The sequence below is a fragment of the Carassius gibelio genome, chromosome A20, assembly GCF_023724105.1.
Source record: "Carassius gibelio isolate Cgi1373 ecotype wild population from Czech Republic chromosome A20, carGib1.2-hapl.c, whole genome shotgun sequence".
Taxonomy (NCBI): domain Eukaryota; kingdom Metazoa; phylum Chordata; class Actinopteri; order Cypriniformes; family Cyprinidae; genus Carassius; species Carassius gibelio.
Window position 1 is genome coordinate 26,661,987 of NC_068390.1, and position 18,995 is coordinate 26,680,981.

The following is an 18,995-nucleotide window of genomic DNA, read 5'->3' on the forward strand; positions in this document are numbered from 1 at the left end:
GTTGGGGGTTCTGGCATATGGTTGTTTTGGGGGGTTTGTCTTGCTGCTCTCCCCGCTCTGTCCAAGCATGGCTGCATGGACAGGCATCTGGAGTGTTGCCCAGAACATAACTATACCGCCAACACTAACTGTATGCAATTATAATTGTCATAAATATACTTTACGGAAGTGGTCCTGATTGAATTCCCTGTTAGCTTTCATTCATCAAGCAGATGGCAGGAGAGAATGGGTTTCTGACCAATCACAGTGACCCAAGTGCCACGGCTGACAGGATGTTAATTTACATCATGACAGGAATGGCCAAAACGATACTCACTAAAGCACCAGTGAGAGTGTTTCATACAGGAAATCAGCTGACCTGAGCACGAACAAATGTTCTTGTGAGAGACTCGCTTAATGCTTTCATAAATCCCAGGGAATATAATTGACCTTTTCACAGGAAGTGAATTATAAGAGGGACAGATCCATACATGTCGCTACGGATGTAAAAGACTCTTATCTATTTAAAGAGGATATCTGGATACGGATGACCCATTCACATTCCCAGAGGGAAATCTGATCACTTCCTCATCTGCTGGATTTGCAAACGCATGCATGTCAAGATATTGGTGGTGTTAAAGTTAGAGAGGACAGCAGACAGAATAACCTTAACTTCACCCTGCAGACACCGCAAATGGAGCTAAAATTAAATCACACACACAAACACGCGCACACACACCCACCCACCCACTAATAATAGTAATTACAGTAGTATTTTATTGCAATACTCCCTCATTTGCAAACCACTCGTAGTCCAGTTTAACAAGATACTGCATGTGCTGATGCAGTGCTGTACTTTGCATATTTAAGCATTTCGGCATCTGAAATGGTTTACTGTCAGAAAATCTTTGCATGTGTTTAATATACTATCTGAATGCTGTTTTCTGTCATTTACAAATTACTCTTTTTCTTGTGGGTGTATACACAAATTTGATGACAAACATTATTTTTATGTTTTTGAGAAGTCTCTTAAGTCTCATTATTTATTTAAAAAAGTTATATTGTGACATATTAAAGTTTAAAATAAACTGTTTGAATATATATATTTAAAAATAAAGTATTTATTTGTAATAATAAAATAAAACTGCATATGCTAAAATAATACTAATTTAACTGCCCCACCAAGAAAAAAGCATTTGAAAAATTTTTGGTTTGCATTTCTTATCTCCTTATGTCATTAGTTACCACACTCAATGTATTTTTTTTCAACACGTCCCATAATTTTTAAAATATCGGCCTCTACCAAATGGTTGATATGTCACTTTATGGCAAAAGTACCGGAATTCATACACATACTGTGGAAATCAGAAAATATGAACTATAATGAATGATCAGAAAGTTATATTTCTCAGCAAATAGTACATTCTGACAGCAGAAAGGAAAATCTGAAAACCTTAGCTTAGCTTTTCTACGTTTACCATAAAGTGACAAATCAACCATTTGGTTGAGCAGGCAGTTAAAGGGTTAAGTAAAAATAAATACACAAATACAGGGGGTGTCAATATTTCTGTGTGCAAGTTGAAATTAGGTGCTAAAACAACAAAAAGCATTGAAACAGAACAGCTTGTAGCATGTTTGGGTTATTCTTGGTGAAATCTCTCCTGCCAGCTGAACTCATAATGTTTGTGTGTGTGTGTGTTCATTCAGCACAGAGAAGCTCATGCTCTTCACCTCTCTCCACTGTTTTCCTGTTTCTCGTTCAGCCAGAGGACTCAGTAATTGGAAAGATAAAATCAATAACAATTGAGGTTAAGATATGTGCACACACACACACACTCACACACTCAATACAGGCAGAAACGAGCAGCAGCAGACCAGGACAGATGCACAGCAGTCTCTCTGTTATTCTGCTCTCTGGAAATGGCTCAGCTTTTTCCTTCAGTGAAAGTCCGTGGGATTCTGAAAGTTTAATGCTTGGGTTCAGAGGTTGCTTTCAATCACTGAACGCCCCAAAGTTTGAAGAATATTAATAATGCTACTTGTCTTAATAAACCCTGCCATATATATATATACATAAGAACACACATCATTATAAAATGATGTATGTATAATCTGTATTTAAAGTTTTCCTAGAAAGTACTTTACAATACTGCAAAATATATAGACTTTATCGCAAAACATAAACTGGTAAAAATCCCTGGGAATTGAACCCATGACCTTTTGCGCTGCTAAAACAATGCTCTACCACTGAGAACTAAAAACCATACAAAAAATTACTTGAAATAAATTTTAACAAAGTTAGTCGCAACCTTTCTCATTTTTATTAAGTTTAACTTGATGTACTTGGACTAAAATCGATGTAAAAATTGCTAAAAACTGTATTAGAAAAATTATATATGTGTATGTGTATAAAAGAAGATTAAAGATACTGTCATTTCATAAAAAAAAAAAAAAAAATATATATATATATATATATATATATTACTAAATGGCCGGACTGACTGCATTTGCTTCTCATCAGAGACTCTCTGGTGGATGTTTCCCCTCCTATTGATCACAGTCTGATATTGATTGTAATAGAAGCCATTATGTCTGTAGGGATTGGGGTTCATTTGAGAGTGAAAGAGGCTGAAAGAGGAAAAATGGGCAGAAGATTTTTACACAGTCTAAAGGAAATGCCAGTGGTATTCTTGTGCATGTTGCAATGTGATTATACATGCATATATATAAATCGTATAGTAACAGTAAACAGCTTTACTGGAGTGGGATATTTTCCCTGCTGGCCTGAACATCGTTCTTCATGCAGCGGGTCAATACAGAGGGTAGGATGATCTGCTGCTCTGTAGCATTATCTCAGGGCCAGCAGCAGGACTGATGTGATTTCATTCTGCTCTATTTCTATATCTTGAATTACAAGCAACCTGTTTATTCTTGTTTTCTTTCGTCTTTTCCAGTGTCCTGAAATTCAATTCTAAGTATTCTATATATAAAACCAGATTTGTAAAAAATTTTGGGTGATTTTTAGGATGTTGTTGTTGGGGTGTTTATTGGCCACTGTTTGGGGTGATGAGCTGCTTTGAAACAATCTACATTGTGGGTGGCTGTCAGGGTGTTTTGCGTGTTTTCAGGGCATTGTGGGTGGATTGTAGAGCATTGTGAGGTTTTTAGAGTAGGGTGTTGTGGACTGTTAAAGCAATTTTTATGTGGTTTTAGAGGTGTTAGGGTGTTGTCAGTTGGTTTTAGGGCATTTTGGGTGGTGTTTAGAGCATTGTGGGTGGTTTTTAGGGCATTTTGGGTGGTTGTTATGGTGTTGTGAGTGGTTTTAGGGCGTTTTGGGTGGTTGTTAGGGTGTTGTGGTTTTAGGGTGTTTTGGGTGGTTGGTTAAGGTGTTGTGAGTGGTTTTAGGGCGTTTTGGGTGGTTGTTAGGGTGTTGTGAGTGATTCTGGTGGTTGTTAGGGTGTTGTGAGTGGTTTTAGGGCGTTTTGGGTGGTTGTTAGGGTGTTGTGAGTGGTTCTGGTGGTTGTTAGGGTATTGTGAGTGGTTTTAGGGCGTTTTGGGTGGATGTTAGGGTGTTGTGAGTGGTTCTGGTGGTTGTTAGGGTGTTGTGAGTGGTTTTAGGTGGTGTAGAACATTTGTGGGTGGTGTTTTGGGTGGTTGTTAGGGTGTTGTGAGTGGTTTTAGGGCGTTTTGGGTGGTGCAGAACATTGTGGGTGGTGTTTTGGGTGGTTGTTAGGGTGTTGTGAGTGGTTTTAGGGCGTTTTGGGTGGATGTTAGGGTGTTGTGAGTGGTTCTGGTGGTTGTTAGGGTGTTGTGAGTGGTTTTAGGGCGTTTTGGGTGGATGTTAGGGTGTTGTGAGTGGTTCTGGGGGTTGTTAGGGTGTTGTGAGTGGTTTTATGGCGTTTTGGGTGGTGTAGAACATTGTGGGTGGTGTTTTGGGTGGTTGTTAGGGTGTTGTGAGTGGTTCTGGGGGTTGTTAGGGTGTTGTGAGTGGTTTTATGGCGTTTTGGGTGGTGTAGAACATTGTGGGTGGTGTTTTGGGTGGTTGTTAGGGTGTTGTGAGTGGTTTTAGGGCGTTTTGGGTGGTGTAGAACATTGTGGGTGGTGTTTTGGGTGGTTGTTAGGGTGTTGTGAGTGGTTTTAGGGCGTTTTGGGTGGATGTTAGGGTGTTGTGAGTGGTTCTGGTGGTTGTTAGGGTGTTATGAGTGGTTTTATGGCATTTTGGGTGGATGTTAGGGTGTTGTGAGTGGTTCTGGTGGTTGTTAGGGTGTTGTGAGTGGTTTTAGGGCGTTTTGGGTGGTTGTTAGGGTGTTGTGGGTGGCTTTTAGGGCGTTTTGGGTGGTGTTTAGTGCATTGTGAGTGGTTCTTAGGGTGTTGTGGGTGGTGTGTAGAGTGTGAGTTTTTAGAGCTTTGTTGGTGGTTTTTTGAGTGAGTGGTTTTTAGAGCATTGTGTTAGGGCGTTGTGGTTGTTTTTTCAGGATGGAGTATTGTTGATGGGTGTTAGGGCATTGTGGGCTGTTAAGAGTATGGCATTTTGGGTGTTTTTTAGGGTAGGGTGTTGTGAATGATAAGGACTTGTGGGTGTTTAAGGTAGAAAATTGTGGGTGGTACGGGCTGTTAGGGTGTTGTGGTTTTTGGAGTAGTTTAAATAATACAATGAAGCAAATGCACACTTTATAAATATAAATGCACACTCACTTAAGCATTTTTAGGTTAGGGCAGTGTTGTTGGTTATAAGAATAAGTGTTTTAGGGTGTTGTTGTTAGATTTTAGTGTGTTGTGAGTGGTTGCATAGTAAGTATAGTAATTTAGTTAATACTTGTATGTAAAGTTACAAGTGCAGTTCTTCTGAATTAAACTGGGGGTAAATGCAGTGTCGTGCAACATCCAATAGCTATGGCTCACTCCTAATGGGATTTGAACCCACTGCCTTTCAGTTTCCATCTCAAACCAACACCACACCACTTTCTACCGATTCAAAAAGATGTGTTACAAAACCAGATTGGAGTAGAGTTCTTTACTATTGTATTTAAACAAGGAAAATCACTGTAATTGCAGGTCGTTATGAACGGATACAGCTGTCTTGACCTCGAAATGGCTCATGCGTGGAACAGTGGAGCTGGGTTTAGTGCAGGTGCAGGATTGGCAGACGCTGTGATGGATGCTCTGCCAGCATGGCTGCTTCTAATCTTTTAACGCACGGAAGCAGATTTGGGTTGCTGAAGAAGCTTCTCACAGACTGGAACCCTGTTTGGACTCTCTGAAAGCAGGTGTCATCATCTCTGTGGGGTTCTGCATTATGTTTCCTTTATTTGTTACTGCAGAAGAGCCAGCAGCCCTGAAGGACGTCCTGCTACGCTGGCAGAGATGCAGTGCTCCGCTGCCCATAAGAGCTCCAGATCAGATGTGCTGGATTCACACGTGGATGACACGCTGATCTGCACGCTCTACTAACTCTACTCTCACCTGAATTACAGCATCTTGCTGCTTTAGCTTGAAACCCACAGACTCTTAGATTCTTCTGAAGGGCATCTTATCATATGGCTTTCTGAAAAGCTTGATTCTGATTGGCCAATCGTGATATTCTGTGGTCTGATATTTGTTTGTACAGATTCTAAACTGTACAGTTGTGCTTTTCAGTGTTTTCACCGGGTAAATGGATCACCCTTGGTGATTTTCTTTGGTCCTACGCCTTCCACAGACCAAAATAAATACATATTTACACATACCACTTAACTTAGTGATTGCTATCGGGCTGTGAAGAGACTTTCAGCATTGTCTTTTATCGTCAATGCTTTTTGCATGTTGATATAGTCACGGTTACCGTTGATTGACCTTGTTGTTGTTTCGTAATCGTCTAATTTTAGTCTTAGGGTGGACAAAAAACATTTTTCATTATAGTTTTCAAAAGTGAAATGAACACTACTGTATAGCAGTGATATGTTGTGATGATTTTTCTCTGAATGTCATAAGCTTTAACGTATAGCTTCCCTACGTATTCTAGTACATTTGACAGATCGATTGAGAAAACACATCTGCATTGTTTGAGAAAGCAAAAGCATGCATGACTTTGAGGAATCATTGCGCTATATAGAATATGGATCTGTTCTGTCAATACAGACTCGTGTTCAGTCTGGTTCTCCACATTGCTGGTCTACAGGAAGCGTGTTTCCAGCTTGTTTGAGCAGCTCATCAAGAGCTTGTTGCATTAGCGGCCTCACGCTGGACTCGCCGCAGGCAGTGACAGACACGAGGATGATGCCAGATTGGAATCCATTATGAGCAATTCTGCACGTCTCTACATTAGCCAGCAGCTGATTCCACTGCAGTCACTGCTTTTGATTCAGGACTCACATTTTACATTGCACATCGTGTGGCAACCCGACACAGTACTACTTGGGAGTATTCAAAGGGAAAAAATACCTCCAAATCAAACATAACCTTGAAATCAAACATTTTAATTATTACAGTGGATTAACATTAGTCAAACTCCACAGTTTACTAAATGCATAAATTGTGATGTTTGTGTGTGTATGATTTAGTTAGTTTTCATTCATTCACTTTTTTATTTTTCATTCATTTTATTATTTTTAATTGTATTGTATATTTTTTATTTTTCATTTTATTATTTTTAATATTTTAGTTTTTTTTGTATTTTTATATTTTTCATTCGTTTATTTTAATTAAAATTATTTTTATATTTTATTTTTATAAAAAAAAATATTTATTTATCATTTGCTTTTTTTGGTGTGATTCGTTAAGGTTTGTGCACATCCTATTACTTTCTTTTGAAAAACACAACAGGATTGGATAATTTTTGTCGACTCAGACATGTTAAATCATTGTTTTTTATTTTGTTTTGTTTATGATGAATACACGTCAGCACCTGTTGACATCTATGTAATTTGAATTGGACTCTCAGCCTTTGACATCAACCACAACAGATATATGAGAAGTGATTTTCCTTCCCTTTAAAACTTGATATGCTTGTTTATTTATTTGACTAATTTCCAACTATGGATGCGTTTTCATTTAGCACAGTTTTCTCCCTGCTGTCTGCCACTTAAATGGGTCACAAACCCCCTGTGACTGCTGGGTTGTGACTCATTTTTGATGTAAAACAGCACTATAGGGATGGTTTCTGTCTGATACCATCAGATAAAATGAGCTCCTCCGTGTATCTTCTGGCTATTGCTCAAGCAGAAAAAAATATGACTTTTTGAGTTTGTTGCATTAGCAGCATGACACATGCAAATGTTGCATGACGTAGGGTCGTATGATTTACACGATGCATGACAACAGGATCTATGCATGAAAGCATCAAAAGTAGGTCAGTACAACAATAATAACAATTATAATAAATGATTCCTTGAAAATAAAGTTTTTATAATAATCACTGTTTCTTTAATGTTTTAATTTTAACAGCAAGCCTGTGTTGCGCAGCACTTCGTTTACCAAAAATATAAAAGATCTGTTTATTAATTTAATTGATATTTGAATCAAATTAAAATTATTTTATACTTGATTACCAGGAAAAGTAAGATACACAACACAGAATTTCTGGGGGGAAATAAATAAAGTTGCTTTTTATACATTTAATTAATTTGACATTTGATGATTAAAATGTAATTAATCTATTAAAACAAAAGTGTTAAACAGCTTTTTTTTTCATGATTTCAGGTAATTAGACATGCCTTCTAATTACTCGAGTTTTATTTAACCATTTAAACAGCACTATGCATGCACTATAGTATCTAAACTGTGTTTATCCGCATTAAATATTTGTTAATAATTGTGCCACAACAGTTTTGGATTTCTTAGCCTTTTATGTTAGAGATAACATTCATTCCCATTCAAGCAGTATTATCACAGGTGTCATATCTGAACACACAAAAGCCTTTTCCTCTGCGAGCAGCCCATAAACAAACACATAATAGAGCCATTCAATTATCGGCCTCCAGATAAACCACCAGTGGGACTCGCCAGTGTCAATAACGCTGATAAAAGAGATTCAGAATGTATTTGTCACACACATCAGACTATATAAATAGTGGAAACACTTGCGCAGAAAAATCAGCCAAAGCCTATTTAAACTGAGCTGTAAGAAAATCCTCTATTCTGTTTCGGAAGCGCTTCGTTCATGTAGCAATTCGTCCGGTTTATTTCCTATTTGGAGAAGCTACAAAAGACACAATTCATCCTTGGGGGGAAATTGGTTTGTTTTATGTGCAAAAACAGTCTCATTATCACATCATCCCAAATAAAATTATGATTTTTAATATTTCCGAAACAAAGCGACCTCTGTAAGATCTTGCAGTTTATTCCACATCCATTTTTTTTTTTCAGTACCAGCCAGAGATGAGGAAAGGACCAGTCTAAATCTTTCTACAGCTGATTTTATTGTGTTTTTGTGGCAGTAAGAAAAGGCATTCCAGTCCATGAAGAGTAACAATATGATAGACCAGCTAAACCCACTAAGATTTGAGTCAGTATCTCTCGTAATGTGACCTGGACGTGTGACGGATTGAAGCTCTGTTTGCTTGCGAGTCACAATTGGATGTAATGACATGCTAGAGAATCATGCGCTTTCAACTTTGTAGCCACCGTTTGTCAAGAGTCTTTCTCTTTTTTTCATTTTCCTAACGTGAGGTCTGTATGAAATTGATTTACTGACAGAGAAAAACCAGACCTGAACATATTTGGGATTAATTGGAGCCATGCAATTTGCAGATTTAATCTGTGGAGAAAAGAAAAGTGCATTTCCATTGTATCATCAACAGATATGAGAAGCGATTTCCCCCTTTAAAACTTATTTTAATCATTTCTAACTATGTTTGCGTTTTCATTTAGCACAGTTTTCTCCCTGCTGTCCACCACGAAAATGGGTCACACACCCTGACTGTTGGGTTGTGACCCATTTTTGGTCCAAGGCTGTAAAACAGCACTATAGGGATGGTTTCTGTCTGATAGCATCAGATAAAAAGAGCTTTTGCTCTTCTGGTCTTTGCTCAAGTAGAAAACTATGATACTGATGCTTTTATGTCTGAATAGGAGGAAATTCCTGCATCCATGAAGAGATGAAGCTGTTGTACAGTAGCAGCAATGAGAGGGATTCATGCTTTTGATATTAAATGTTCAACAAAACTCAAGAGCATCAGTGAGATCTGGGGATCTTCAGGTCTGGGTTTGTGTACGCCAGTCAAGCTCATCCCCATCAGAGTCAGAATCCCAAATAAAAAACAACTACTGCAACGAAATTGGACGCAAATAACTCTCTAGAATTTCACTGTATGTTGTAGCAATGGTTTACGATTATATTTGAATTACTGCAGTAGCCAAACCCATTAATTAAAGAGTGGATGTCCACATGCTTTTGGCTGTATAGTGTGTAGATGAGATCCTGCCAAGAGAAAACAAGAAAACACCTCTCCTGTCGACATGCTCACACTGAAATAAACTAGGGAAGGTCTTTCCCCTTTGTTTTCCCAGACTCCTACTTCTCAGAAGCAGCAATCCTATCTGAAGCAACTTTATACCACTTACAAGACCGTTTGGTGAACAGGGTCATTCCCAAGAGAAGCAGCGGCTCAGTGGTTTCCACAGCACCGAGGATCCATAAATCAAACGCTGGGCTATGTAATATCATAAAGTACTCCGAGAGGCTTCCAGGGCCCTGCTGCTGCGTATGTGTGTAATAAACTTAAGAAGCCAGCAGCGACGAACAACCGCAGCAGCTACAGACAGCAATGACCACACACACCACCAAACACAAAGAAAAGCACAGGAAAGGTCTCTCAGAGCGCTGGATCGCAACTGGTGGGTCGCTGGTCTGAGGTTTGATTTGATGGGCCATATAAACCATTACCATATAAATGAAGTATAGTTAGGACATTTAAAAAATGCATTTCTTGTCTTTGTGCAAATATATCTGAAACTTTATATTAATATGGTGAATATTAATAGCATTTCTGGCTCAGTCTGTGCATTGTGGTTTTGTTCGTAAATTATACTTGTGCATGCACAACATTTTTAATGTTCAGCTGTTTTTATGCTATTTTAATAGTTTTACATGCATTTTAATGTTTATTTAAAAATATATATTTATGCACTTTCAATGCTTTTAAAATGTTTAATTATTTTTATTCTTTGAGAAAATGCATGCAAAAAAATATGCTTTTTTTGCATGCATGTTCATGAAAATTCATGCAAAAATGCTTAATTTTACATTTTAAATTACCAAACACTTTTTTGGCAAATCTAAAATCTGAATCCTGAAACAAGACTTCAGTTACTGTAGTTTAGTGACACGGCAACCACAAACTACTAGTTATAGACCCGTGGTGTGATAAATGAAGGCTGAGAGGCTGAATGCACAGATGAGTGTTGTCTTTGGTCATCTCACCTCAGCTCTCAGTCTCTGTCCGTGTCTCTCATCAGACTGAACGAGGCTTTTAATCCAGCAGGAGACCAAACCCGTCCGGTGTCCGATTCCATCAGGCTTCACTGGATTCAAATCCAACTCATGTGAGACAGAAAACACTGAAGCGCTGCACGAGAATGATAGCGAGAGGAAAGCCTCGGAAACAAGCGTCTGCAAATAGAAAAAAGCCCGTTTGGATTCCAGCCTGTCTCTCAGCTGCGCTCGGAAGAAATCACGATGCAATTCACCACCTCCTTGAATGCGCTCTCTCTCTCTCTCTTTCTCTCTCTCTCTCTCTCTCTCTCTCTCACACACTCACTCACAAACACACACACACACTTTTCTTTTTTCTGCCCCTCCCCCCTTTTCACACTCTCTCCATTTCAATTCAATATAGTGTGCTTTTATTGCCATGACTAAAACATTTATACTGTATTTATACTGGCAACGCACCGCAAAATGAGTAAATTAAAATAAAGTTGGATTATCAAATAAAATAAATGTAATTTTTATTTATGCATTACTATATGCATTGTTTAATATACTAACATAATGTAATATTTAAATTAATTTTTTTTTATAAAAAGGTAAACATTTAAGTTTTAAGCTTTGGTTATGCAGCTTAATATTTTAGAAATGTCAACCGTAAAGTAAATAGTAGACAGTTTTTATGCTCATTAGTTATAAATTGTGTTAATACATTAAATGTTGGTGTCTTATCATTTTGCAGTGGCGGTCATTGTATAAATTATTTGTATAAATATACATTTTTGTATATGTTATGTCTGAAAACACTTGTTACTTGTTTATATAAACTAATAAATTAATTTACAAGGTTAGCTACCCAAACTAAGTTAAAAAAAATCATTATTTACTGGAATATTGGTAGCTGATATATATGATTATATTATATTGCTTTTTATTATTATATATTTATATTTTAAATCTATAATAATAACTGATACTGACCTCATGCTTATATTTGGCTGGTCTGTCCAGGACTTCTATTTTTAGGATGATTAAACCATGTCACTGGGGTTTCCTTGGATTGCATTATGTAACAAAGCTTTTATAGAGGTGTGATTTGGGTTAAGTTGATGTGCATAAGTATGTGTTTATGTCCATATGCATAATGAAGTTCACTAGACGTTTCAGATTTTTTCTTTAAAATGGCATTACTATCATGCTACTCTTAATATTTGTGCAATGTTCAATGCAGTGAATGCACATATTCTCTGGTGCATGTGCCAGAATGTTGGCTCTGCGTGAGATGCAGTTTGCTGATGTGGCTTCAGTTCATGCTGTGCTAATGTTCTTCGTGTGTCTTCAGTTTCAGGACAAACCCAAAAACATCCTGAATGAAAGTAGCCAGAGAAGGAGGCACAGCAAATGTTTGAATGATTTATTGATATTATTTCAGCATTATGACAGCGAGACAGATTTGCGGTGTGAAGTGTGTTTTCAGCGGTCTTCATCTCCTCTGGTCAGAGAGTCGATCTGCAGATGTTGTCAAGGTCTGTGAAAGAAATAAGACTTTCTGGTGTTATAATCTATGTATTTTCTGTCCTTTTGACTGTATTTCTTCGTTCATCTTTCCTGTGTTTTATGCCCTTGTCTCTCTCTTCCGTCACTCTCTCTCTCTCTCTCTCTCTCTCTCTCTCTCTCTCTCTCTCTCTCTCTCTGTCGAAACATAATCCTCTTTTTGCTTGTTTACCCCATGCAGAGAAATATATGATGGCTCAGATATTGCTCTCTTGTGGCTCAGGAGACTTAGTGCAGGTTTTTATAGAAGTTGAAACAAAAATGTTGTTTAGCAGAAAAGAATTGTGGAATTTGGTTCTTTAAAAAAAAGGAACTGGTAGTATACAGTATTTAAATATTTTGATTAATGTAATATAGTAATTTAATATAATTTATATACTATTATAATTTCTATTAACACTTTAAATTAGCTTTTTAAATTTTATATTTTATTTTAATACGTTTAGTTTTTTAGTAATTTTGTTGTGTGCTTTTGTCATTTTCATAATTTTTTTCTTTAAGTGTTTAATTCAAGTTAAACTTTTATTCAGAAGACAATGTTGATTCCTACCGAATATCTCATATATATATATATAGTACAGTACAAAATATAACATTTTTGTCAGGTTTGCTGCATGGCACTCAAAATTAATTTATAAGTTTGAGATTGTGAATATTTTGAACAATTTGGTAAAAGAACTGGCTCTGAGTAGTTGTTTCATGACTACACTGATTGTCCTGAATGTTGGTTGTTGCTCATAACCAGCTAAATAAATGGCAATAGAACAATTTTGATATAGAATAAAATTGAACAAAGTGGAAGCAAATGATCCTTTGTATTGTTTTGTGGCAACTAATTCTGAATGAGGACTAGTTCTTGATTCCCAAAGAGAAACGAATGAATCAATGGCCAACATAGTAAGAGATTAAGCATCGAAGCTCATATGTTCATATTGAGATTCCTGACATTCGATTGCAGACTTTGGTATCTTGGCAAACCTGAGCACAGGATTCAGCCAAGCTTCTCAATTCAATCATGTTCCTAATTTGTCTCTGTAAAGCAATCTTGGGTGTTGGAAAGGCGCTATATAAATACAAATTATTTATTCTTTCTAGGAGAAAGATATTAAAGTGATATGTTTGTGCTTTTTCTGTTCTTCCCTTATCCGTGTTCTGTCTCTCTTTTCCCGTGTGTTCCTCTTTTCTCCTGCCAGCATCTTTCAGACATGTTGATCTATAAACAGCCTCTTTACCATTTCAAAGATGCACCTGAATATTTGGATCTGATGAATGTCTCCCAAAGCCATAAATCTTCTCCATGTGTTGCCCTGCTGGTTTATGCAGGTTTTTTGCTGGTTTAACTAGTGCATCATGTCATTGATATCAGAACCTGAAGGTCCAGTGAAGTACATGATTTCTGCACCACACTGAATTGCAGAAAGTAAAATGTGAGGGAATCTTACCTGTGCATAATGTGCTGTAATGATCTTAGGGTGTTGTGAATGCTACGTTATGTTGTTAGTTGGTTTCTTTCTAGTGGCCCATATGCACTTGGGCAGCAGGTGTGTGTTTGTGTGTGAATTATGGAAGAATCCGAGTCATGGAAATGTCTTTCTGTGTGAGTGTGTGTTAAGGATGTAAGAGTGTTTGTTACAATGTGTTAAAAGCGTCTCTGGCACGCTCAGGTGCTTCCAGCCTTGACTTTCGCCTTGAATCAGCAAAGCTCACTATATCTTGGCAGTCATTCCGCTGCAATAAAAGAAATAAATTGAACATACTGGCACCTCAAATATTTTAAATGTCAGTGGACGGTGCATGTAAATGATCGCGTCTCTGCGATTAAATAGATGAAAATACAGTGAGTCCAAACTGGCTTTTAATGCATAAATAATAACTGAGGTTTTCTTTGTGCATGTCTTATTCCCATTGACCTCTTTCCAGAACAATCCCTAATCTCACGGTGTAAAATCCGTTCCATTTCAGCTCATTTATTCTCTTCCTCTCTTTGCAGTGTTTTAGTGTCGGACACTAATTTAATGGCTTTCTGTGTGCTGCTGCTTCATATGCATCTGCGGGTTTATGGGATCAGTTTATTTGTCATGTACATGCGCTGGCAAGATGAACGCCTGTGTGCTCCATGAATTTTGGAGGATAAATTGCAGCCTGGGGAGCAAGATGGAAAGGGAGGGGCAGACTATCGGCTTGTGGGAAAAATAAAGGATAGCTTCCATCGTGGTGGCCCGAGATCATCTGTTTGTTTCCATATCCTCCCGAGGGCTGACTCAGGATCAGTCGGTGATTTAGTGGACGCGCTCTGAGGAATGACGGAGCACTCTGGTCAGTTTTGTTTGCTTGGCAGAATTCAGTGAGGGATGGAAAAGCAGGCCTGGGCTCAGATGTTAGGCTGATGTAGATCTGAGAGGGCAGTGTTTTACCTGAAAGTGTTATCTGTTTGTGTTCTTGTTCATCTCTGTAGTAGTTGATCGGCTGGTGCGTGTAGCCTTGAAGTCATGTGACCTGTAAGTCTTTGCTTTAGGAGCTGCAAACATTTTTACAACATTTTGAAACACTTAAAAGTTTGGGGTCGGTAAAATGATTTTATGTTAATCAAAACTGCATTTATGTGATCAAAAAAAGTATTTTGAATTAATTTTCATCATCATTTCTCCAGTCTTCAGTGTCACATGATCTTTCGGAAATAATTCTAATGTGATGATTTGCAGCTCCAGAAAGATTTCTGTTCAATGTTGAAAACAATTGTGATACTTTGTTTCTGTGGAAAAAGTGATAATTTTTTATTTATTTTTTCAGGATCATTTGATGAACAAAGTTAGATGTAATTAGAAACCTTTTGTAATATATTTTATCACTAGGTTAGCACAAATATGTACTGTAGCCACAAATATATTTATACATCTTAGGCAAAACAAGTTTTGTAAGCATTTTTACATTTGGAAATTTTTGCGAATATTTTATTAACATTTATTCATTTGTTTGCAGTTGCCAATTAAGATTCAAGATTGTATTTGCATCTTAAAGAATGAAATATAACTTTGATATGGAATTCTTAAAAGACATAAATAAAAGCATCTATCTATTTTGTAAATATGTTTCTTTCTTTTAAGGCCAATTAGCTTGCTTTTACATTCATTCATTTGACTTGAACAAGACAAGTGATCACAGTTAAGCAAAATAAATAAAGATTAATAGTGGTTTTAAAATGTATTTAAAAGAAAGTAAAAGTTTGCCGTATTTACAGTAAACATACAGTATTTAATGGAAATCAAACCCTTGACCTCATAGTTTCCTTTCCTAAAAGTACTAAAAGAAGTAATGAAACAGAACCAGTGTCAAACCCATTGTATTGAGAATTCAATTATAAATGATTGTCTGCTGTCACCTGAGCTACAGAAATGTTTGCATGTAAAGTACGAGAATTAAATGTAAGATTTAAGGTTAAAATCTAGATGTAAGACTAAATGGTTTTTGTTTGGATTCGGCAAATTCTGTCTAAAATGTTTGTCTGGTTTTAGATTCTTTAATATTTTAGCAGCAAGATATTTATGCTAGATTTATTTTTTCAGATCATTTTTGCATATGCTGTTGGCAGATTTTAATATTTATGTAAATGTTTTGCTTCAACATATTTTTGTATATTAATTCAGGTATAATAGCAGGTTGAGTCTCGTGCAACATCCTCCCTCGTGTCTGTTGTCTGTTATCATCCCTTTCCTTGTATCGTTTCATCCGTCGAGAGCGGCACAATCACTCCCACTGCTTTGTTGAGGAATGCCTCTAAAAGCCAAACAGAGTTGTTTCAGGAAAAATACTGCTGGCTGTGAGAAAATGCCACGTCTCGCAGGTAACAGCCGTGTGCGATTGCTTTCTGCACGATATGCAGCCACACACATCTTCCCCCAAGGTGTTTTTGGGCTCTTATATGAGCATGTGCTTTATTAGTCTGTCATTTCCTTCCCAGACTGCAAATCTGCATTCGGAGTCCTGTAAGCTTGAGGCATTTAAGTGTAGTCATAAAAACAAGCTCATTTTGATGAGGAAAAGTCACCTCATGCACTATTTCTTGAAGAATGTATTTCAGCCATATAGTGAGAAGGTTAACAGTTTAAAGACATTTTTGTAATTTGCAGGACTGTCACTTGAATTAATATTATGATAAATGCTTGTTGATGCTGTAAAAGCATTTTCAATTCAAGTTTATTTGTATAGCGCTTTTTACGATACAAATTATTGCAAAGCAACTTTACAGAAAACTAAGTTTCCTCAATATTTAGTTGTAGCTTTTCAGTGGAGATCGGTTTATGTGCAGAAAAATCAAGTAAAAACGTATCAAACAGATGATGAACACTATTAACAGCAATTATTATGATGGAATCACACTTGTAGCGATATTTGTTAGTTCTGTATGTTGATTCAGGGTCAGCATTATCTGGGGTCCTCTGAGGGTCAGCATCATCTCTTCTCAGGTGTTCTGGATCCAGACTGGACCTTGTGTGAAACTGCAAAACAGAGAAACAAATAAAGATATAACTAGCGTCGCTGATGTTTCAAAAAAAAAAAAAAAGTGTGCACATTTGATCAGATACAACTGCAGTCACAATTTAAGAGATACATTATTCGAATGCTTGGCGAAAGAGATGTGTTTTTAATCTAGATTTAAACAGAGAGAGTGTGTCTGAACCCCGAACATTATCAGGAAGGCTATTCCAGAGTTTGGGAGCCAAATGTGAAAAAGCTCTACCTCCTTTAGTGGACTTTGCTATCCTAGGAACTACCAAAAGTCTAGCGTTTGTGACCTTAGGGTGCGTGATGGATTGTAACGTGGTACGCAGGAGCTAAACCATTTAGGGCCTTATAGGTAAGTAATGATAATTTGTAACTGATACAGAACTTAATATTTAGCCAGTGCAGAGACTGTAAAATATGTATTTTCTTGACCTGGTAAGGACTCTAGCTGCTGCATTTTGGACTACCTGTAGCTTGTTTATTGACGAAGCAGGACAACCACCTAGAAGTGCATTACAATAGTCCAGTCTAGAGGTCATGAATGCATGAACTAGCTTTTCTGCATCAGAAACAGATAACATGTTTCATAATATGACACCCAGCTTTTTGACTGTAGAGGAAGTAACAGTACATCTGTCTGGTTGCAGTAAATCATATCTGTCTTATCCGAATTGAATAGGAGAAAATTATTGGCCATCCAATATTTTACATTTTTAACACACTCTGTTAGCTAAGATAAGAAGTTAGAAGTTTCATTAATTGAAACTTTCATTAATTCATTAGTTGAATTGAACCTACATTTTGAAATAGAAAGACTGAAATAGTATTTTCTTGTAAAACATCACAGTAATCAGTTTTGTTTATAGCTGTACAGATGCTTGACTTGGCAAACAACATTAATTTTATTAAAATCTGCACATGGACGTGCATGCGAGCTCGTGTTTTTAGTAAGACATACGCCGTAAACTCTGTCTGTTGCATTGATTTCTGGACTAATTCTCCCTCTGGCTGCAGGAATGAGCTGAACTCAACTCTGATGATAGATCTACACCCCCTCCGAACACTGACCTTTTAATCTCACTGTTATTCTGTTGCCAAGGCGACATGCCTGCGACCCTCTGAGGTCCGAACAGAGCGTTTGAGAAAATCCCAGCACGTCCCGCCCTCCGCTCAGCCACCTTTCAGATGATTATGTGCCTCTTTGATCATGTTTACCTGCCTGGACCTCACTGGAGGCGGACAAGAGATGCTTTGAATTGATTTTTACACAGTATCGGCCTGCAGCCGTGGGTGTTGATTGACAGCTGCACTCTTAAAAATAAAGGTTCTTTATTGGCAGGATTGGCAACCCAGGCTTTAATATTATTATATACTACATGTAGCTGCAATGCTTGTGCTGCAAATATCCCTTACTTAAATGCTGTTGTTTCTATCTATGCCCTAGAATGGAAGCAAGGCACCAGTTTCACATGCATTAGTCATAAAGCTCATTAGAAGAACGTCACGACTCATTATTTGTTATTGTCTGTGTTCATATATTTTGTTCATGACACTTTTATTGTCTTGCTTAACCTGCTTGATTCCCGCTCTCATTTTCTTTTCACACCTGTGCCTTGTTTTCCTTTTCCTGTTAGTCATTCGGTATAATCTGTTTTTGAAGTCCTTTTAGTAAAAAAGGAAAAAAATGAATCTAGAAGATTTGAAGCCATATTTGGTTCCCTGAAGAACTATTTCTTAAACTCTTAAAGAGTTTCCAAAAAGGTTTTTTGCAGTGATGCCATTCTGAAGAACCATGCTTTTCTGATTGTTACAGTTTTTCTCAGTCGCTTTGGTACATTTCTTGAATCATCCTTGACATTTGCAAAACAGTAAGTGCATTTCTCAAAACGACTCGTACAAATAGCAAAACACCATGGATTCAATGGAGCAAAAGTCAGTCGCTCGCTCAAAATCCTTAGTTCATCTCTCAAAAATAAATATCAATGAACATGTCAGTGCCATCAGAATAAGTCCTTGTGTCATAGTTTATGGATGAAGGTGAAAATTCCCAGTGTAGACCCCAACAGTGACACAGTTACCCTAAATTGTTCAACCTCGCTCAAGGCCTTATTCGTACACCATGAGAATAAAGCTCTCAAGGTAACGCATTCATCACGACTATCACACTGTTAATGTGAAACATGATTTAGCCCATGGAAAAACACAAAAGCCCTGTCTCGAACTCGAGTGCGATGACTATTTATACAGCATTGTAAGGCATTGTAGACACGGCCCTGACTATCCTTTGGCCAAATTCTGATGCAGCATTACAACAAAATCCCAGAATGCATTGTGTCTGTGTTGTTGCTACAGACTATCATGTTGTTATTTTGGCAGAAACTATCATTAAGCAGTGACCTAGAAGCTCCTGCGTCCTGTGGTGCATGAGGCAACCAAAGCTTTCCAACGAGTGTGGTTTTATTTCAGCTGTTCTGGTCTCACTCCATCGCCGGTTGACATTAAACAAGGATGGATTAAATTGATCAATAGAGACAATAAAGTCATTTATAATGTA

General features: G+C 37.4%; 1 protein-coding gene across 1 annotated transcript in view; it reads right to left on the minus strand.

The window, feature by feature from the left end:
• The window catches only part of LOC127938140 (transmembrane protein 121-like), a 37,506-nt gene extending 26,841 nt beyond the window's left edge, over window positions 1-10,665 (minus strand). Inside the window, exon 1 of the mRNA XM_052534569.1 lies at window positions 10,379-10,665. The gene's annotated coding sequence lies outside the window, so the exon portion shown is untranslated. The remainder of the gene's footprint in view (window positions 1-10,378) is intronic.
• Window positions 10,666-18,995: the final 8,330 nt, after the last annotated feature.